The sequence below is a fragment of the Perognathus longimembris genome, chromosome 1 (genome assembly GCF_023159225.1).
Source record: "Perognathus longimembris pacificus isolate PPM17 chromosome 1, ASM2315922v1, whole genome shotgun sequence".
In the NCBI taxonomy this organism is placed as follows: Eukaryota; Metazoa; Chordata; class Mammalia; order Rodentia; family Heteromyidae; genus Perognathus; species Perognathus longimembris.
Genome location: NC_063161.1, coordinates 150,458,348 through 150,476,949, shown reverse-complemented (window position 1 = coordinate 150,476,949; position 18,602 = coordinate 150,458,348). Strand labels below are relative to the sequence as shown.

Sequence of the window (18,602 nt, the reverse complement as noted above, 5' to 3'; positions counted from 1 at the left end):
AGCCTCCTGAGATTAAAGGATTATGATTAGAGGCCTGAGTCAGTGGCTCCTGGCCAAAGCTGTTCTTGCTGTTGTTTCTGCCTAGAAAACCCTTCCTGCTTATCAGGTCCTCAACAAACTCTTAGTTGTCAAAACCCAGCTCAGACATCTCCATTTATAGAGCCTTTATAATAACCCTAGTGATTGCCACCAAGGGCTCAGCACTTTGAGTATTGTTGTGTTTAGTCCTTTTAATTTTCACAGTTATTATGCTTATAAAAAGCACATGTATAATTATTTACATTTCTTCCAGATGAGGAAATAACCTAGGGAGGTTAGGAAACTTGCCCCAAATTATGCAGCCAGGGACATGAAGAAACAGGCCTTTCTGACTCCAATGCTCATAATTTCCCCCTTCCACATCCCCTTTCGTACTGCTTGTCACTATCTTCACTGGGGTCTTGCAGGCTCTAGAAGGCAGCTTTCAGGACTGCCACCTGTGTCCAATATGGGGCCTGCTCCAAGTGGCCAATCCTAAAAAGTTTAGTAGGCATGACTCATTCTTTTGCAGTGACCCAGCCTGGAAAGTATAAATGTGTTTGTCCTGCCCTTGTAGATGGGGACCGACATGCTGTCTCCCTTTCTCCTGCCGAGTGCTGATAAGGGGCAGGTTGGGCCTCCTTGAGGACTGGCAGATGTTTCCTGAGGTCCTGAGAGCATTTCTACCTTGGCTGCTGGCTCAGGGGAGCTGCTAGGAAAGCCTGTGTATGGCCCTGCCAATGAGGCAGATACCAACAGCCTCATTTCAAAACATGAAGGCCAGTGGATGCCCCATTGCTGGCTCACAGGGTCCCAGAAGTGTCATTGTCATAGATAGTGTTGTAAAAGGTCGTTGAGTGTGGTGGTCATCTGTTGCTCTGAAAACCTCTCCTGCTTACGAATCTGCTATCTTGGGACAAGTTTCTCAACTTTTGTTTATCTCAATCTTTTAATCTTTAACAAAGGGCAAATGCTTCTTTTTTTTAAGGTCATAGGTGAAGAGAGAGAATGCACAGAAAACCTTCACCAGGGAATCCTTTCATAATACCTTGTATGACACCAGGTACCACCAAGTCACGGTAGCAGTAATAATCATTTGCAGCTAAGGATCCTGATAGTATTAGCTAGAGAAGTCATCCAGTTGATTTTGTTGCTGTTGTACTGGTTTTGTTTTTTGTGCCAATCCTAGGACTTGAAATCAGGGCCTAGGCACTGTCCCTGGGCTGTTTTGCTCCTGGCTAATGCTCTACCATTTGAGCCACCGCTCCACTTCTGGCTTCTTGGTGGTTAGTTGGAGATGAAAGTCCTGTCTGGACTTATCTTCAAGCCATGATCCTCAGATCTCAGCCTCCTAAGTAGCTAGGATTATAGGTATGAGCCGCCAGGGTGGCCACAGTCAGCTTGTTAAGGCCAGATCTTTTAGGCCTTGTGAGTAGTTTCCTCTAGTCCAGGTTGAGGCCCACCTGAGAGAGTGCCCTTCCATCCTGTAGTGTGAGCAGCTGCTACCAGCAATGAGAAGTTATCACATTTATTATTTAAAAGAAAACAGTAATTTTTTTTTTTTTTTTTTTTTTTTTTTTTTGCCAGTCCTGGGCCTTGGGCTCAGGGCCTGAGCACTGTCCCTGGCTTCTTCCCGCTCAAGGCTAGCACTCTGCCACTTGAGCCACAGCGCCACTTCTGGCCGTTTTCTATATATGTGGTGCTGGGGAATTGAACCCAGGGCTTCATGTATATGAGGCGAGCACTCTACCACTAGGCCATATTCCCAGCCCGAAAACAGTAATTTCTTATTGAGTAAAAGTTAGAAAGCATTTTCATAAGGATTTTTTTACTTACATTATTTCAGCACTTGATGCCCACCAAAATACAAAGAAAATCACCATAGGCTTTATTTTAATTTTCTTTAAATATTTCTTGAACTCTTCCAGTTTTCATCTGCAGGTCTCTGGGGCAGAAATAGACTCACTTCTCCAATTTGAGTTTCCCTGGACATTCTTTATCTTGATGAACTTCTTGTCATTTTTTTTAAAGCTTGTCATGGTATTCTTTCAAAAGAATAGGCCACAATTTGTGTCCCCACCTGTCATCTGTCCCCTGAGCAGTTGTCTTTATACTATTACATATTCTATTACTGTTTCTATTTTATTATTTATGTACTTATTTTTTGTGTGCTGGTGCTGGGAATTGGAACTTAGAACTTCTCACTTTTACTTGACCTTTCTATTGTGCTCTACCACTTAAGCCACAGCTCCACTTCTGGCTTTTGGTGGCTAATTGGAGATAAGAATCTCAAAGACTTTTCCGTCCAGGCTAGCTTTGAACTGCAATTCTCAGATCTCAGCCCCCTGACTTGCCAGGATTGCAGGTGTGAACCATGTGGGCCTGGCATCAATTTTTTTTTGGGGGGGGGCCAGTTCTGGGGCTTAGACTCAGCGCCTGAGCACTGTCCCTGGCTTCTTTTTGCTCAAGGCTAGCACTCTACCACTTGAGCCACAGCGCCACTTTTGGCTTTTTCTGTTTATGTGGTGCTGAGGAATTGAACCCAGGGCTTCATGCATGCTAGGCAAGCACTCTACCACTAAGTTACATTCCCAGCGCCATCAATTTTTCTTTTAAACCAAGTTTTAAAACAATCTTTGGACATATTTATTTAGGACAAATCACCAGAAGTGGATTCAGGAGCCAAAAGATAGGAATAGGTTTTCTTGCTCTTTTCACTTAAGGATAGGTCATTGGGGGGTGGGGAGGGGGGAGGCAGAAGGGGAGGAGATAACACCAACTCACAGTGATAGTCCTTGTATTTATTTCTGGTCTGTAATAGGAAAGAAATACAGAAACCTTGCCAGCCAGATGACAAGGCAGTCTTTGCTGAGCTGGGCAGAGTGCTGGAAGAGGCCGGGTTTTTCCCTGGGAACATTCTCAACTTGATATCTCAGTCTTCCAAACATCAGTTCATTCAGGGTTGCCCTCCTCCCCCCACTCCCTCTGTTCCATTGCCTTTGCAAGAAGAATTCCACAACAGAGCTGGGCAAACTGTAGAATCTCTCACAAACTCCCAAGAATCAAATGCCTTGCAGTGGGTGGGAATCAATATTTTACTTGAACAAGGCAACCTAGGCTGGTGGAGGGAGCTTGTCCCCCAACTCCCACCCCAGGAAGGGCCTGCACTAACCTGCTGACTCGGCAGGTGCTCCCCATCTGGCTGGTTGGCAGACATGGAAAGGATGCATGCTTTGGGTTCTGGACTTGGACTCTCAAAAACAAAAACAAAAAAAATCTGGGACTCCTGGGAGAGGCCACAACACCATTTATTTATATCCCAGAGTGAACTACTTACCAAAACAGACTCTGAGGACACACCTAGTAGGGATAGGAGGTGAAGAGACTCAGGGTGACTCTAAAAGCAAGAGAAGGAATCCTGAGGAGTTAAAGCGGAATCACGCCTTGTATTAAGTTCTCAGCAAATTTGAAAAATCTAGACTTTCTCCTCCAGTCTTAGGAGAGCAGCATGCCCTAGAAGAAGCTCAGACCTCAAGCTTGGGAGAAATGGGCTGCAGATTCTTGTGGAGTTCTGCTCCAGGGACCTCACATGGTTATCTCCACGTGCAAACACTTGGCCTGCACAATTATCATCACCACCATGCTGGGATTTCTGCTTTCTTGTGGTTTGGGAAGGGGAAGTATCGCCATGATTAAATCTTAGCTCTGCTCGGTGCATTCTTGTTGTGGCTTGAACCAGAACCTCCCAGATTTATCTCCTTTCCCACTACCCCCCTCCCATTCTTCTCTCCACCCTTGCAGTTCCCTTTTCTTGATCTCCCACCTGCCAAGCATGAAGCCCAGGAGCCACCTTTTTCCTGGAAAGAGGGCTTCCTTGGTCACTCTAGTGAAAGTGACACACCGCTGGGAGATATTTTTGATCCCATTGTCAGCCTCTGCTTTCTTCTTAGTACCATCATTTCCTGAAATTGTTTGCTTTATTTCTGTGCCCATATATTGCCTCACTCCCTCGGGAGAGCAGAGCCTCCTCCAGGAGAGCAGGGACTGAGGCTTTCTATTCTCTGTGCGGAGCTGACAACAGTGCCAGCATCTACAGGAGATCCATCCAAAACTCCCAGGCAGGGCGGATCCCCAGAAGAACTGCCCTCCCTCTCCTCTTCTCTCTGTTATCCTTGGTGTCTTAAGTGGGATAATGTGTATATGTGTGCACGTGTGCTGGGCAGGAGAGAGAGGCAGGCAAGGTAGTGCTGGTTTGCATGCAGAATAGGGTTCCTGCCTAACTTAGAAACATCACTTGTATTGGGACTTGCCCGCTTACCCACCCCTCCCCAACTCTGCAGAAGGAGGAGACATTTGTGGGGGATCCAGAGGGCTGAGCGAGACTGAGGGGGCACAAGTTCAGAGAGAGATTTTAGTTTGATATAAAAAGAAAGAACAGGAGGCAGAATGGTCCCACGGCTGCTTATCTGGCCTGGCTCGCCACCTCGTTCACCACCCCAGTGGATCACACCACTTTACCACCCTCAGCTTGCTACCCACCTCCAAGCTCTTGGAGCGCATCAGTGTGTGGAAGGATTCGCCAGCACAGAAGCTGGCGTCTCTGCGTGGTAGTGAAGGGAACAAGACCAGATGGTCTCTGTGGGCCATTTCAGCTCCTATTTTAGGGCTCTGGCTAAGAACAGTTCATTTCCAAACCATGTTCTGTGAACTGCAGAGCCCCCAGGGAGGCGAGGGTGACAGACTGGATCACACTGGTAATAGCGTGGCAGGGTGAAAAGCTCAGTGACCCACAGTCCAGTGCACTGGTCAGTGACCACATCCGCCCACCTGCTGTTTGCTTAGCCCAGAAAGTTGATCATCTATCTCAGGAATGTGGCACCAGAAGAAATATACATTGCCAGGTTCTCGGGTGAGCTTAAACACACCCTTTCCTCTTCTTCTGGAACACCAAGAGTGTTTGGGTTAGACCTAGGTGCTTTAGAAGGCTCGTTCTTCAGACTTCAGTATTCTAGGATTCTATTACAGAAGTTTGGACATAGGAACACAATTGGATCTGTAGCAAGGCCTCATGCCCAGGGTCCCATTCTCCAGTAGCTCATCCTTCTGCGTTGACAGCTTGAAACAGATCCAAGACCTTTGGCCTCTGTCAGCAGCAGCTCAAGGCATCCCAGAGTGGCTCAGAGTGTTTATTCACAGCTCGGACTGGCTACATGAAGCAAGTGTGTGATTTGTCAGTGGATGGAGCCTGAAATATGTCGTGAGAAATGGGAGCTGACTCTTCCAGAAGTGTCTTGGAGACTGTCCTGCCAGTGCCCCCATGATTGCTCTGCTCTTCTAGAGGGCAGGAGAGGGACTTCATGCACCTATCATTGGTAACTAGGGACTCCTTGGGGAGCCTTTATGCCAAGACCGCTCTGTATGTGGCAGCCTTGGGCAGGCTTGCACCTGGTGCTAAACTTAGAGCAGGAATGGGGATGCCAAGGAGCCTTTTCATGATGTGCTGGGTAATGTCATGATGCGTTTGTCTATTATATCTTTTCCTGAAATTCATTTCCATTCATCTTAAGGGCAGTTGCACAGGCATAGCAGGGAAGCTGGCCATTGGTCCTAGGATCATTCACTATCCTGAGCTAGCCCCACTCCCTTTTTTTCTTCTGTAGAGAGGAAAGTCTCAGGAGGGAGCTGGTGAGGTAGCTCAATGATAGAATACTTGCCTAGTATGTACAAGGTCCTAGGTTCAATTCCCCATAGTGCCAGAAAGAAAAATTACAGAATATGTAGGGAAATTTGAATTTCAGGTAAATAATAAATGACATTTTAATGTTGGTATGACCAATGCAATATTGGGAACATACTTATACTAAAATTACTTCTCGATCTGAAATACACATTTAACTGGGCATCTCCTATTTTCTCGGGGAAACCATACCCCTTTCAAAACCAGTTCAGATATTAATGAGGACAGAGGAATAATGTGAAGATTAATAATGTATGAAAGTACTTTACAGATCACAGAGTTCTGTGTCAATGAGAAGGGCTTATTTGAGTTGTATGGCTTTGATATAGGGTGTCTCTTGTGGGCTTATGACTCTGCTGTTATGATGGAGAGTCCCACAGCACAAAGAGGAAGTTCAATAACACATCTCTCACAAACACTATTTATTAGAAGACCACGGATTCAAAACTAGCAGTATTAGATGGAGCCTGGAGCACACAAGGGAGAAAGCCCTGTGGGTTTTGACTGACTGATAGAAAACTCAACCCAGGACTTAGCCCCGGGTCTTCTGGCTGCGTCTTTGGGATAGTGTCCAGATTGCTGTCCTACTCTGTGGTGGCTTAAGAGGGATAAGAATGGGCTGGATTCAATGGGTCGATATTCTGATGTCAGAATATTCTACCCATATTCTACTCATGTTCTGGTAGAGTCAGGCCCTGGGGATCAAGGGACACAAACCCCAGGCCTCTCATTCATTATGGATCCTTCTTCCTGGAAAGTGGCATTGTTGCTTTGGGAAATGGCCTTCCAATCACTGCCCGGTCTAGAAGAGCAGAACCCCACAACAGGCAGCAATTGTTTAAATTGTGAAGCCCCCCCAAAGCCTTTAGAGCTTCCATTCTTCCCTCCTTCCAGTTTGGAAGCGGTGAAACTAAGGATTACATGGAGGAAGCCACACATCCAAGGGCATGGAAAAAGTTAGAGGCAGAATTGGGGACTCAAGTCTTCTTGATCATATCCCAGGGTAAAGTTTTATCAGTGCCATCCTACCTAGGGATTCCCTCTGTGTGGGAAGACCCCCAGCCTCCCTGCCTCCTCCCCTGAACAGCTGCTGTCCTCCGAGGCTAGTAGTGATACAGGATGCTGCTGAGAAAGATCGTTCCTCACAGAGGCAAAAGACGACTATTTAATACTGGTGGTGAGACTCTACTTGCAGACAGATGAGTCTGCAAAGTGCTGACCCATCCTTTTATCTCACCTTCTACACGGGATGCCAGCTCCTGGATCTGCGGTGCTCTCCCACAGATGGGCAGTTCAGTGTGGTGGTGAGAGCAAGGCCTCTGCAAAGGGTTGCAGCCTGACTCTCATTCTGCTTAATCTTCACAATTTGCATCACAGAGGCAAATGGTGCCTCCATGTTCTCATCCAGAAAGTGGGCATAATGATAGTGTACTTCATTCATAGGATTCTGATGGGACTCAGTGATTGTGCTTAGGAAAGCACCTGGCACATGGTTGGAGCTTAGACAGTATCAGCTCCGATTATTGAACAAGCTATTATGGCTTCAGAGCTCTGCTCTATAATTCCCAAGCCCCTCTGATCCTTATTCCTGTTCTTCCTTCAAGACTCCAATTAGTTTCCTCTCTCCTGGGAGCATTTCTTTTCCCTTGGATGCAAGCACTGATCATTTGAGCCCTCCAGCCCTTTTGGGTTATTTTGTGATAAAGTCTCACTAACTCTTGTCTGGGCTGCACTTGAGCTTGAGATTTTCCTGTCTTTGCTTCCTGAGTAGCTGGGGTTACAGGTATGTTATTGTGCCAAATCTAGATTTATTTAAGTGCATTATATTTGGTTATTATGTAGCCTATCTCCCTGACTGAGCTGTGATCTTCCATTCCATCTTTGTTTCCAATATCAAGCATAGGATCAGGCTGATACTTTGTGTTGAATTAATGAATGACAATGAGTGATCCAATTGAGTCCCAACTCTAGGGATCAGTTTTTATTTCTTTCCCTCACCCCATAGCTAATCCAATAGCAAGTCTTGACAATCCTACTTCTAAACCTTCTTCATTGCCAGCTCAGGCCATTATCTTTTCACATCTGAACAGCTCAGCCTTCTCACCAGCCAGTCTCTCCCTGCTTCCATGTGATCAACCGTCATCCTCTTGCTTTAAACTGATCCCTTGATTTATTCTTGCTCTGGGCATGAAATGCAACCTTCTTACAAGGTTCCAGAGCCCTGAAGGGCCTAGCTCATAGGCCCCTCCCCTTTACATAATATAATTCTCTCCTTTTTGCTCATTCCTGTCTCCTTTCTGCTCTTCTTTTTCCTCCACATCTTGCACTTGCTGCTCTTTCTAGTTTTTGCAGAGTTGGTTCCTTCTGATTCCAGGTAGAACAGCACATCCTGAGAGGCTTTCTCTGATCCACCCCAAGGGGGCCTCTCTCAGTTATTCTGTGTCTCAACACCTTTTCCATCTCCTTTGCAACATTTGTCAGGATCTGTGAACATCTTGTTTACCTACTTAGTTGTTAATTGATAGGCTCACTTACTGTATTGTAAACACTGGTTCCTTTTCTGTTCTCTTGTTCACTAAAGTGTCTCTAAGGAAGTATTTAGTACATTTTTACTGGGGGAATGAATAAGTGAATGAATGAACGAGAATCCTCTAGACTAAGTATTAGATGCACATCTTACATAGGAAAAACTGGAGCTTAAGAAAAGTTGGTTCTTGCCCTAGATAACACATACACTGGAAGCAGCATAGCCAAGCCCCTAAGATCATGGACTTTTCCCACGGGAACCTTTCACCTTGAAGAGAGGTAGACTCTGGGCTTGCAGATCCAGCCTGGCTGATTCATAGGCTAATTCCCAAACATGGGACTGGATGGCAGAGATTCCGGTGTTCCTGCCTCTTAAAGAGGTGGTGCTGCCAGCCTGTGGCTAAGGATTACATCCAATTCCAAATTCCAGGCTGCATTTGAGGCATTACACATACCCGATAAACACCCGATGATCATAAGAACAGTGCAGTGATTGTTTGAGAAAAGGAAATGAGACCCACGGGCTGGACTAGAGGCCTGATCTCCCAGGACCCTCTTTAGAGCTTGTTCTAATTTGGGCCTGATGGAATGACAAAGACGTTTCTAGTTCTCTTACATTCATATGGCCTAATTTGGAAGATTTTGTCATTCCCAAGGCCACCACTGCTGCCTGAGAGCAGCCCTTGATTATTGTCATTATTTTAAATACTGGCTTCTTCATTGATAATACGCTGGCAGCAGGATGCCGTTTCTTTGATTGGAAGAGGAAAGTTCCTGGAGTGGGAACGTGGGGGCAAAGAGAAAGCCCTGGGTGAGAAGTCAGAACAGGGAGAAGGCATGTGGGTGAGCTGGCTCCTTTTAACTGCTTTCTCTGTCAGAAATGCTTTAGGTCTGATGGTGGCCTGGGTGTAAGAGAGTTTGGATCTGGCCCCGGTTCTGTTGTTACTTGCTGTGTAAGATCTTTTCAAGGTCCTGTCTTTCTCTGAGTTTTGGCTTATCATTGGCACCAGGGCATATCTGGAAGGGATGCAGCCTTCTCCGCTTTGCTTTGATAGTTGCTCGTCTTGTGGCCTCTTCAGGGTTTGTTCTTCTAACATGGGAGGTTTCCTTGTTGTCTGGTGCTCAGAAGCCAGTATGAAGGCAACACTGCTTCAGCAAAGGGCATCAGAGTCCCTAAAAGGCCTAAGAGCTTTTTGGAGAACTCAGGTAGAAAAGGAAGCCATGTACCTGCTCCTACCAAGCACTCCTTCAGTCCCGGTGCTGCCTTCTAGCAGGCCTCCCACGAAGGAGGCTCTTCAGAGGGCTAAGAGCATGAGAGTCAGGAAGTCTGACTTTCTGAAAGCCTAGAATTTAGAGCATGTAGCCAAGTACCTGACTCTCATCTACAATCCTAGATACTCAGGAAGCTGAGATCTGATGACCACAGTCCAAAGCTAGGTCCAGGCAGGAAAGTCCATGAGACTCCTATCTCTAATTAACCACCAAAAAAGCTGGAAGTGGAGCTGTGGCTCAAGTGGTAGAGTACTAGATTTGAGCAAGAAAGCCATATATGAGCCAGAGGTCTAGAGTTCAGTACCAGCACAAACTGCAGCAGCAACAAGAAAATAAATAGAATTCTGGACATAGACCCTCAGAGACAAGTGTATCCTCTTATTCTTGACCTCCTATGTAGAAAGACAGGTTTAAGAAAATCAGCCATGGAGTTGGGAACGTGGCTTAGTGGTAGGGTGCTTGCTTAGCATGCATCAAGCCCTAGGTATGATTCCTCTGTACCACATAAACAAACAAACAAACAAAAGGCTGGAAGTGGCACTGTGGCTCAAGTGGTAGAGTTCTAGCCTTGAGCAAAAGAAGCTCAAGGACAGTGCCTAGGCCCTGAGTTTAAGCCCCAGGACTGGCAAAAAAAAAAAAAAAAGAAAAGAAAAGAAAATTATCCATGACTGGGCTCTGGTTGCTCATGCCCTTATCATGTCCTTAATCTTAACTACTCAGGAGGCTGAGATATGATGATTGCAGTTTGAAATCATCCCAGGCAGAATAGTCCTTGAGATTCTTTATTTCTAATTATCCTGCCAAAAGCCTGAAGTAGAGCTATGACTTAGGTGGTAGAACACAAGTCTTGAGTAAAAAGTTAAGAGATAGTGCCCAAGCCCTGAGTTCAAGCCTCAGTACCAGCACACACACACACACACACACACACACACACACACACACACACACACCAGCTATGTCCATCCCAATGTCTTTGGGGTGTTTACTATGGGCAGGGCCGGGCTCCATGCTTTATATACATTGTTCTAATTGACCTTGAGCCAAACAGAGAAAAACATGGTGTGGTCCATGTACAGCTAGGGTGACCAGGACTGAGTACTGTTGGATAACCAGTAGTATTCTGTATTGCTAAGTTACTGTTTCTCCTAATTACAATAGCAATTTTTTTAAAATGACCGAAGTAGAGGAAGTACAGTTAGCAGGTGTAGAAATCATTCTGTACCTGAGGGTAAAAGGCCTTCCATTTATTAGCTTAGTAAACTAAGGCCAGTTATTTGACTACTTTGACAGATAATAGTTGTTGTACAGTGGGGACGATCACTTCTTTCACTTCACAGTATAAGATTAAAAGGTGCCATGTATGTCAAGTGTTCCCAACAGATGTCTGACACCTACTAAGTGCTTGGGAACATCAGTCACTGTGGTTTCCATTGGTTACCGTTACTATGACAACTACCATCTTCCCTTCAGGGTGGTAGCAAAGCTCAAATAAGAAAATGGCCAGGAAAGCTCTGTTTGCTGTACAGTTGTCAATAATCCCTTCTTTTACAATTATAGCAACCCAAGGGAAAGAGTTATTTGTGAAGCTCTGACCCTGTTCCTCCCCTGAATGGTTCAAATTCTTTGCTCAGCAGCCAACACGGATGACGAATGAGGGAGTGAGTGAGCAAGGGTTTGACTTGGTGCCCACTGTGAGTGATGTCCTTCAATAGATCTCCAAGAACAGCAGCAAGTGGGCTTATTCCTGGGCTTATTTTAACATCAGAGGGATTTTGAAGTCAAATTTCAACATTTAGCTTCAATGTGTGGAAATGGTGCTTCACAATTAGTGTAGGCTTGCAATGGGGGCTCTTTCTTTCCTTTTGTCATCTTAAAAAAGAGATACCAGAATGTGACCAAGGGACATATCCCCAGATTCTAATGAGCTCTCTTGTTGCTTATTATTAATTTTGAGGATAGTGTGTACTTACTTAAAATAAGATGAAAAAGGTAGAAAGTAGGCAGAGAAATTTAAAACACCCACAAGGCAATACTCATAAATAAAGAATGCTCATGTCTTGGCATATTTTGCTTTGGTTTTATTCTGTATTATCAGTTTACCTATTGGGGATCATACCATAAGTATTCCTGTAAGCTATTTTTTTTGTAATTTTGTATTACTAGAATTTCATTCATGAATCTGTTTTATAGAAGTTTAATAATCAAACACAGAAACATCATAGAGTACAAAAAGTACTGGACCAATCCCTTATTGTTAACTGATTAGTTCTAATTTTCTTTCTTTCAAGTTCCCTCTCTCCCTCCCCCTCCTCTGTTTCTCTTTTTGGGATAGAATCTTGCCATTTATCCCAGGCTGGCTGGCTTCAAACTCCCTGTGTAGCCTTGGTTAGTCTTAAACTCTAGATATTTCTGTTTCAGCCTCCCAAGTGTTGGGATTATAGGCATGTACCACCACATCTGCCTTTAACTTTCATGATTCTATGTAGCCCTCTCATAAACATTTTTGTATATGAATATTATTATTTATTTCATTTGGGCACATTTATAAAAGTGGAAATTATGAGTCAAGAATAATATATATATTATATAATTTTAAGGCCCCCTGCAAAGGTAGTATCCTACTAACTTTTTTGTTCCTGTCAATAGGGAGAATCACCCTCAAGCCAGAAATAAGTACTCCTGGTTTCTAAAAATTCTGATCTCATGCAGTTCAGTAGGTAAGAAAAATATGTGAACTATCTTGATTTGCAACGCACTGATTACTTTAGCTGCATATACAGCATTTCATGTTTCTTACTCATTTGTATTCTTTTTCTTTTTTTTAATTGTCAAGATGATGTACAGAGGGGTTACAGTTACATAATTAAGTTAATGAATACATATACATTTCTTTTTTTAAAGAAAAGTCTTACCCTTGATGTACATTGTCAATCTAGTCTACAATGCTTATGACCTCTGTGATTATTAACCGTAAAACAATTCCTTCCAGATTCGATGATATATACATATACATTTCTTTCCTTTTGCTTAGTCTGTTCATTCTTTTTCTCTCATTTCTTCCCCCCTCCCTGCTGTCCTTGAGTTTTGCTTAGTTTGTTCTCATGAGTGTCCACTGCAGCTGTTGGGCCCTTTCTACTGTATTTCCTCCCCCCCACCCCATTTTCCACTCATTCTGTGTCCTCCTCCCAGCTTCTTTCAGATGTATACAACTTGTGTGAGGAAAAGGGTATAGGGTCCTTTAAATTCTCTAAGACTAATTACGAAGAAGTCCTTTGTTTCCTTATCTTTGGAGTTTTCTACAGCCTAGCTATTAATCTCTGTACATATGAATTAGTGTTTGTGTTTTACTTTTTGGTGCCTTTCTCCCAAGACTGACCCTTTTTGGTCTCCCTGTGAATTGGTACCTTGGGTCCTGCTTTCTTTGTCATGTCACTTTGTTATTTATTTTTCACACCCACATATCAAGGAGACCATGCACTGTTGGTTTCTATATTCTAGGCTTGTCTCACTCAACATGATTTGTTCTAGACCTGTCCATTTCCCTGCAAAGGCCATTATTTTGTCATTTCTAATAGTTGTGTAGAATTCCATTGTGTACAGGAGTTGTCTATCAGCATTCTTTGACCAGCAGTCTTGGTTATAATAACTCCAGAGTGGCCGGCAAAAGATGGCAAACTTTGTAGTGAGCCACATCTGATAGGAAGCTAAGACTCCCGCAGGATTAGAAAAAGTTCATGCACAATGGAACCCGAAGGGAAAGCCTCTCTCTCCCTGTCTCTTTCTCTGGTGTGTGTGTATGTGTATGTGTGTGTGTGTGTGTGTGTGTGTGTGTGTGTGTGTGTGTTTTATAGTCTGGGAGAAGGTGTTTGGATGAGCTACATCTATTATGCTTGCTTTCTTCCGATGCTTCTCTTTTTTTAAATGCTGATCTGCCAAGGAGGTTAAATTTGGCCATGTCTGTCCTTCCTTCCATGATGTGCTCATTGAGCTCTTAGTATGTGCACAGTGGACACATTAATGGGCTGTGGGGTAAGGAGAAGAGCCTGGTTTTTGGAGTCAGGCATAGCTTGGGCAAATCCCTTTGCCTCTTTCAGAGACGCAGCTTCTTCTTTTCTTTCAAGAACAGGAACAGAGTCTTAACCTTTGATGAATGAGTTTGTTAAGAATGCAAAACACTTGAACAGTGCTTGCTATATCACAAGACTCCTTTTAACTCAATGAGTCTTGAACCACTTGTGTGTATTTGATTCTGCGCTAGTGCCCAGTTCAAAGAAGAATGGAGGTGTGAACTCTCTTTCTTTCTTTCTTTCTTTTTTTATTTTTTTGCCAGTCCTGGGGCTTGAACTTGGGGCCTGAGCACTGTCCCTGGCATCCTTTTGCTCAAGGCTAACACTCTACCACTTGAGCCACAGCGCCACTTCTGGCTTTTCCTGTTTATGTGGTGCTAAGGAATCAAACCCAGAGCTTCATGCATTCTAGGCAACAACTCTACCACTAAGCCACATTCCCAGCCCCAGGAAGTGTGAACTTTATAGCACTTGTATTTCCTACAGGAGAATGGTCAGGGTTCTCACAGGTTCCATCAAGGCCTCTGTGACACCTGCTATTCTGTGGCTCCAGCTGCTGTAAATGACTGACAGTTCTCTTTAGAATGCTGGGACCTTAAATGCATTTCTGGGGCTATAGGAAGAAGCAACATTCGGATACATATTGTCACAGCTGTAATGACAATCCTTTCTTTTCTTCCTAACATTATTTCATAAGCATTTTTTTCCTTTATAGTTAAGGGTACCAGTCAAAACCAGCTATATCAGTTTGATTTCTGGCTCTACTACTTACTAAGTGACCTTAGGCAAGTTTCCAAACCTCTCTGTGCCACAGTTTCCTTATCTGTAAGATGCAGGTAATAATATGTTATAGGGTGAATTGTTCCACTAAAATTCATATGTTGAAATCCTAACTCCTGCCCCCACATAATGGTATTTAGAGGTATTTGGGAGGCATTAGGTCATGAAGGCATGACCCCTGTGAATGAGATTAGTGGTTTTATAAAGGAGATTCCCAGGGAGTTCACTTGCCTCTTCTACTATGTGAAGATAGTGAAAAGATGGCCATCTATGAATGAGATAGGATCTTCACCAGATATTGAATCTGCTTATACCTTGATCTTGGGTTCCTTCCCTTCTTCTTCCTACTTCCCTCCCCTTCTCTCTCTCTCTCTCTTTCTTTCTTTCTTTCTTTCTTTCTTTCTTTCTTTCTTTCTCCTTTCTCTCTTCTTTCATCCCTCCCTCCCTCCCTTTCTCCCTCCCTCCCTCCCTTCCTTTGTCAGTACTGATACTTAACCTCAAGACCTCTGCTCAGGGCTGTTGTTACTCTACTACTTGAATCCTACCTTCAGTTCTGGACTTTTGCCAGCTAATTGGAGATGAATCTCTCTAATTTGTCTGCCCAGGTTGGCTTTGCACCAGGATTCTCAGATCTCAGCCTCCTGAGTAGCTAGGATTACAGGCATGAGCCAAGCCACCCAAACTATAAAAATAAAATTTCTGTTGTTTATAAGCTACACAATCTATATGTTATTTTATCACAGCAGTATAAATAATTAGGACATAATAATACCTACTTCATAGAGTTCTAAGGATTAAATGAAATAACTCTTAGTACCATGGTTAGTACACTGTAAGGCCTCAGTTATCTATTATTAACATTACAATGACATTATAGAATTAAATTGAATGGGTATGATACAACTTTCCTTTGATGTTGGATATTTAAGGTGTTTCCAGTTTTAAAATGTAAATTACGTATTCCTAAAAAATAATAAAGTAATCTTTTATTTTTTTAAAGGGAAGGAATGAAGAATGAAATGTTGAATTAATCAAGCTGGGTGCCAGTGGCTCACACTTGTAATCCTAGCTTCTCAGGAGGCTGAGATCCAAGGGTCATGGTTAAGTCAGGCAGGAAAGTCCGTGAGACTCTTATCTCCAATTAACCACCAGAAAACTAGAAATGGCACTGTGGCTCAAGTGGTAGAGCATTAGCTTTGAGCTGAAGAGCTCAGGGACAGTACTCAGGCCCAGAACCAACAAAAAATGTTGAATTAATCAATATTAGTACACTTAAATTATCTTCCAGAGGAGGGTGTGATGGTGCATGCCTGTAATATGTCAGTGCTCAGGAAGCTGATCTATTTGAGGCCAACATGGCCTAAATAATAAGATTTTGTCTCAGAAAACTTATCTTTCAAAATAAACCCAAAAATGCATGGGGCTGGGAATATGGCCTAGTGGCAAGAGTACTTGCCTCATGAAGCCCTGGGTTCAATTCCCCAGCACCACATATATAGAAAATGGCCAGAAGTGGTGCTGTGGTTCAAGTGGCAGAGTGCTAGCCTTGAGCAAAAAGAAGCCAGGGACAGTGCTCAGGCCCTGAGTCCAAGGCCCAAGACTGGCAAAAAAAAACCCCAAAACAACCTCCCCCCCCCAAACAAAACAAAACAAAACCCAGAGCAGAACAAAACAAAACAAATACAGGCAGCAAAAACAAACAAACAAAAAAACAACAAAACTTCAACACTTTCTAGATATATTGTGGACTCATTGTCCCATGTCAGAATCCTGGTTTGAGTGTGACTCTTGGCTGAGGCAGTCCTGCCCTGAGTTACTACACAAGCTCTTCCTGCCCTTCGTTCCAAGATGCTCCCGCAGAGAAGCTATATCAGCCTTTCTCCTGGGCTTCCAGAGAGCCACTGACACAGCATGGCTAAGGGCACACTATATATAGTGGGGCGGCTATCAAGCCATGTCACCTGATGGGGAGGTTATGGGCCAGAGGTTTCTGTTCTGGTCTTTTAGCCAATAAGGCTTAACATTAGCAGTGATGTGATTGAAATTCAAATCTATCCAGACTGGACAGCATCTGTGTGTTAGGCTCTGTACAAATCTTTCCCATCCTCAAATTTTAAAAACACATGAGAGAGGATTTAATACCATTTTATAGAGGAGGAATCAGAGGCTCAGCATGGGTAAAGGTTTCCTCCAAGGTCACCCAATTGGCAGAGTCAGGATCCAGGTCTGTGACTCTAAAGATGCAAACTTTTCCCAGGGGCACCACAGGATCTCTTTTCCACTTAATCAACATGGATTAGTGTTCACATTGTATGGCCCCTGCTAGGAACTGAGAACAGAAAGATGCCATCAATCACTAGTTCTAGTATTAAGGCTGATGCTTGTCTGGGAGAAGTAAGAAAGCTGTGTGGGCAGTTCAATTTATCCTGTTGTATATATTTCTCAAAGCCATCCTCAATCCTTTTAGGAAGAGGATGGATAGATGAAGTTTGTAATCAATGAGTAAAATAAAGGACGGTGGAGAAATAAGGACAGACTAATTCCCAGTTAGAAATCTAAAAGAGCCTCGTAGAGGATATGGCATTTCAGATGGGCTGAGGAGGAGAGAGGGAAGGTGCCTGTCTTGTTCACTCCCTTCCTAAACAGAAGTAAAAATAGAAGCTTGTTAGTGTTTGCTAAATATTGGTCTTGAAACCAGAACACTCACACACCCCTCTCATTTTGCCCCCACTTTCTTACATAGACAGATCTGTCAGGACACACCCAGAGATAACCACAAATTCAAAAATACAACACACACACACACACACACCAGCCAGATACTGGTGGCTCATGCCTGTAACCCTAGCTACTCAGGAGGCCAAGACCTCGTGATCAGGGTTCAAAGCCAGCCTGGGCACACCAATCTGAGAGATACTTACCTCCAATTAACTAGCAAAATGCCAGAAGTAGATATGGCTCAAGTGGTAGAGCACCATCTGTAAGGGAAAAAGCTAAGGGAGAGTGAGGCAAAAGAGTTCAAGCATCAGTACCAGCACCAACCAACCAACCAACCAAACCCAACCACTATGCAGGCACAGAATTTATGATTAAAAAAGCAAACAAGCAAACTCTAGAGCCTGTATTCAGATCCACACAGGTTTAATAATCACACAGATGAACTTATAAATATGCGTTTACACCCAAGCACATACATATCCTTTCCACACCCACCACTCAGGCTGGCAAATAAATGCATGCTTTCCTGAACACACGCAAGTGTGCACACAAATCTCATCCTGCTTGTCAGGTTGGAGGCCAGTGACTAATGGGAAACCAAGCATAAGCATCGACTGTGTAGGAGAGGTGTGGAGAAGGCCAGGACTGGGTTAGCTGCAAGGCTCATTAAGCCCATCAGATGACAAACCCGCCCTGCCTGGCTGCCCCTAGAAGCTGCTCAGCCATGATCCTGGCTGATGGTATGAGGTTATGCGTGCCTGATTTCTAGTTTCACCCAGGGTTTAATGTCATCCAGGGTGAAGCACTGCTATCAGCCCCACCCTGATCTCTGCAACAGGCCAGAGTCTCTGGGGGTGCCCGGCCCGGCTGAGGCCTCAGGCTGCTTTCCAACCCAAGGCTTGTCTGGACACAGTTCGCTGAGAGTAGTTAGCATTAATGAGGGTTTACCACAGTGGGCCAGGCACTGGGTTAAGCCCATTATGTACATTATTTAATTCTCCCATCAGCTCTGTGAGGAGGGGAAGGGGTGCATCCCACCGTGAGAAAACAGAATCAGACCACAAAACCACTTCGCTAAAAGCGGAGATTCAACTCCAGTCAGATTCTGGTCTTCCTGGGGTTTAGGTTAAATGGGTCTGTTTCCCCATACAAGAGGCTAGCACCTTCTGCTCCTGGCGGGTCTGCGGACGGCCCCCGTCCAGCCTGGCTCAACTGATGATGAGTCAGGCTCACAAGCAGGTGCTTGGTGGGGGCGTGCCTCAGTTTCCCCATCTCTGAAATGGGAATGGCAACGCGGACCTCGCAGGGCCGAGGCCGGGCTCTGCTGGGCAACAGAGGCAAGACTGAGCGGGGTCGACCTGGCTCCTTGCGGGGGGCTGCGGGCCAGTCCCCACCCGAACCGGGGTGCGGTGCCGGCGCCCCATTGTTCAGGAAGGCGGGGTCACTCGGAGAGCGGGTTCCCCGCCCCGAGTCGCGCAGGCAAC

At 44.5% G+C, this 18,602-nt stretch overlaps 1 long non-coding RNA gene across 1 annotated transcript; it reads right to left on the bottom strand.

Moving 5' to 3' along the window:
* Window positions 1–2,554: 2,554 nt before the first annotated feature.
* Window positions 2,555–4,845, bottom strand: LOC125356289. The gene is made up of 4 exons (XR_007211852.1): window positions 4,558–4,845; window positions 3,842–3,980; window positions 3,356–3,415; window positions 2,555–3,271 (listed from the first exon to the last, which is right to left on the bottom strand). It is a non-coding gene; the product is annotated as an uncharacterized LOC125356289 (long non-coding RNA).
* Window positions 4,846–18,602: the final 13,757 nt, after the last annotated feature.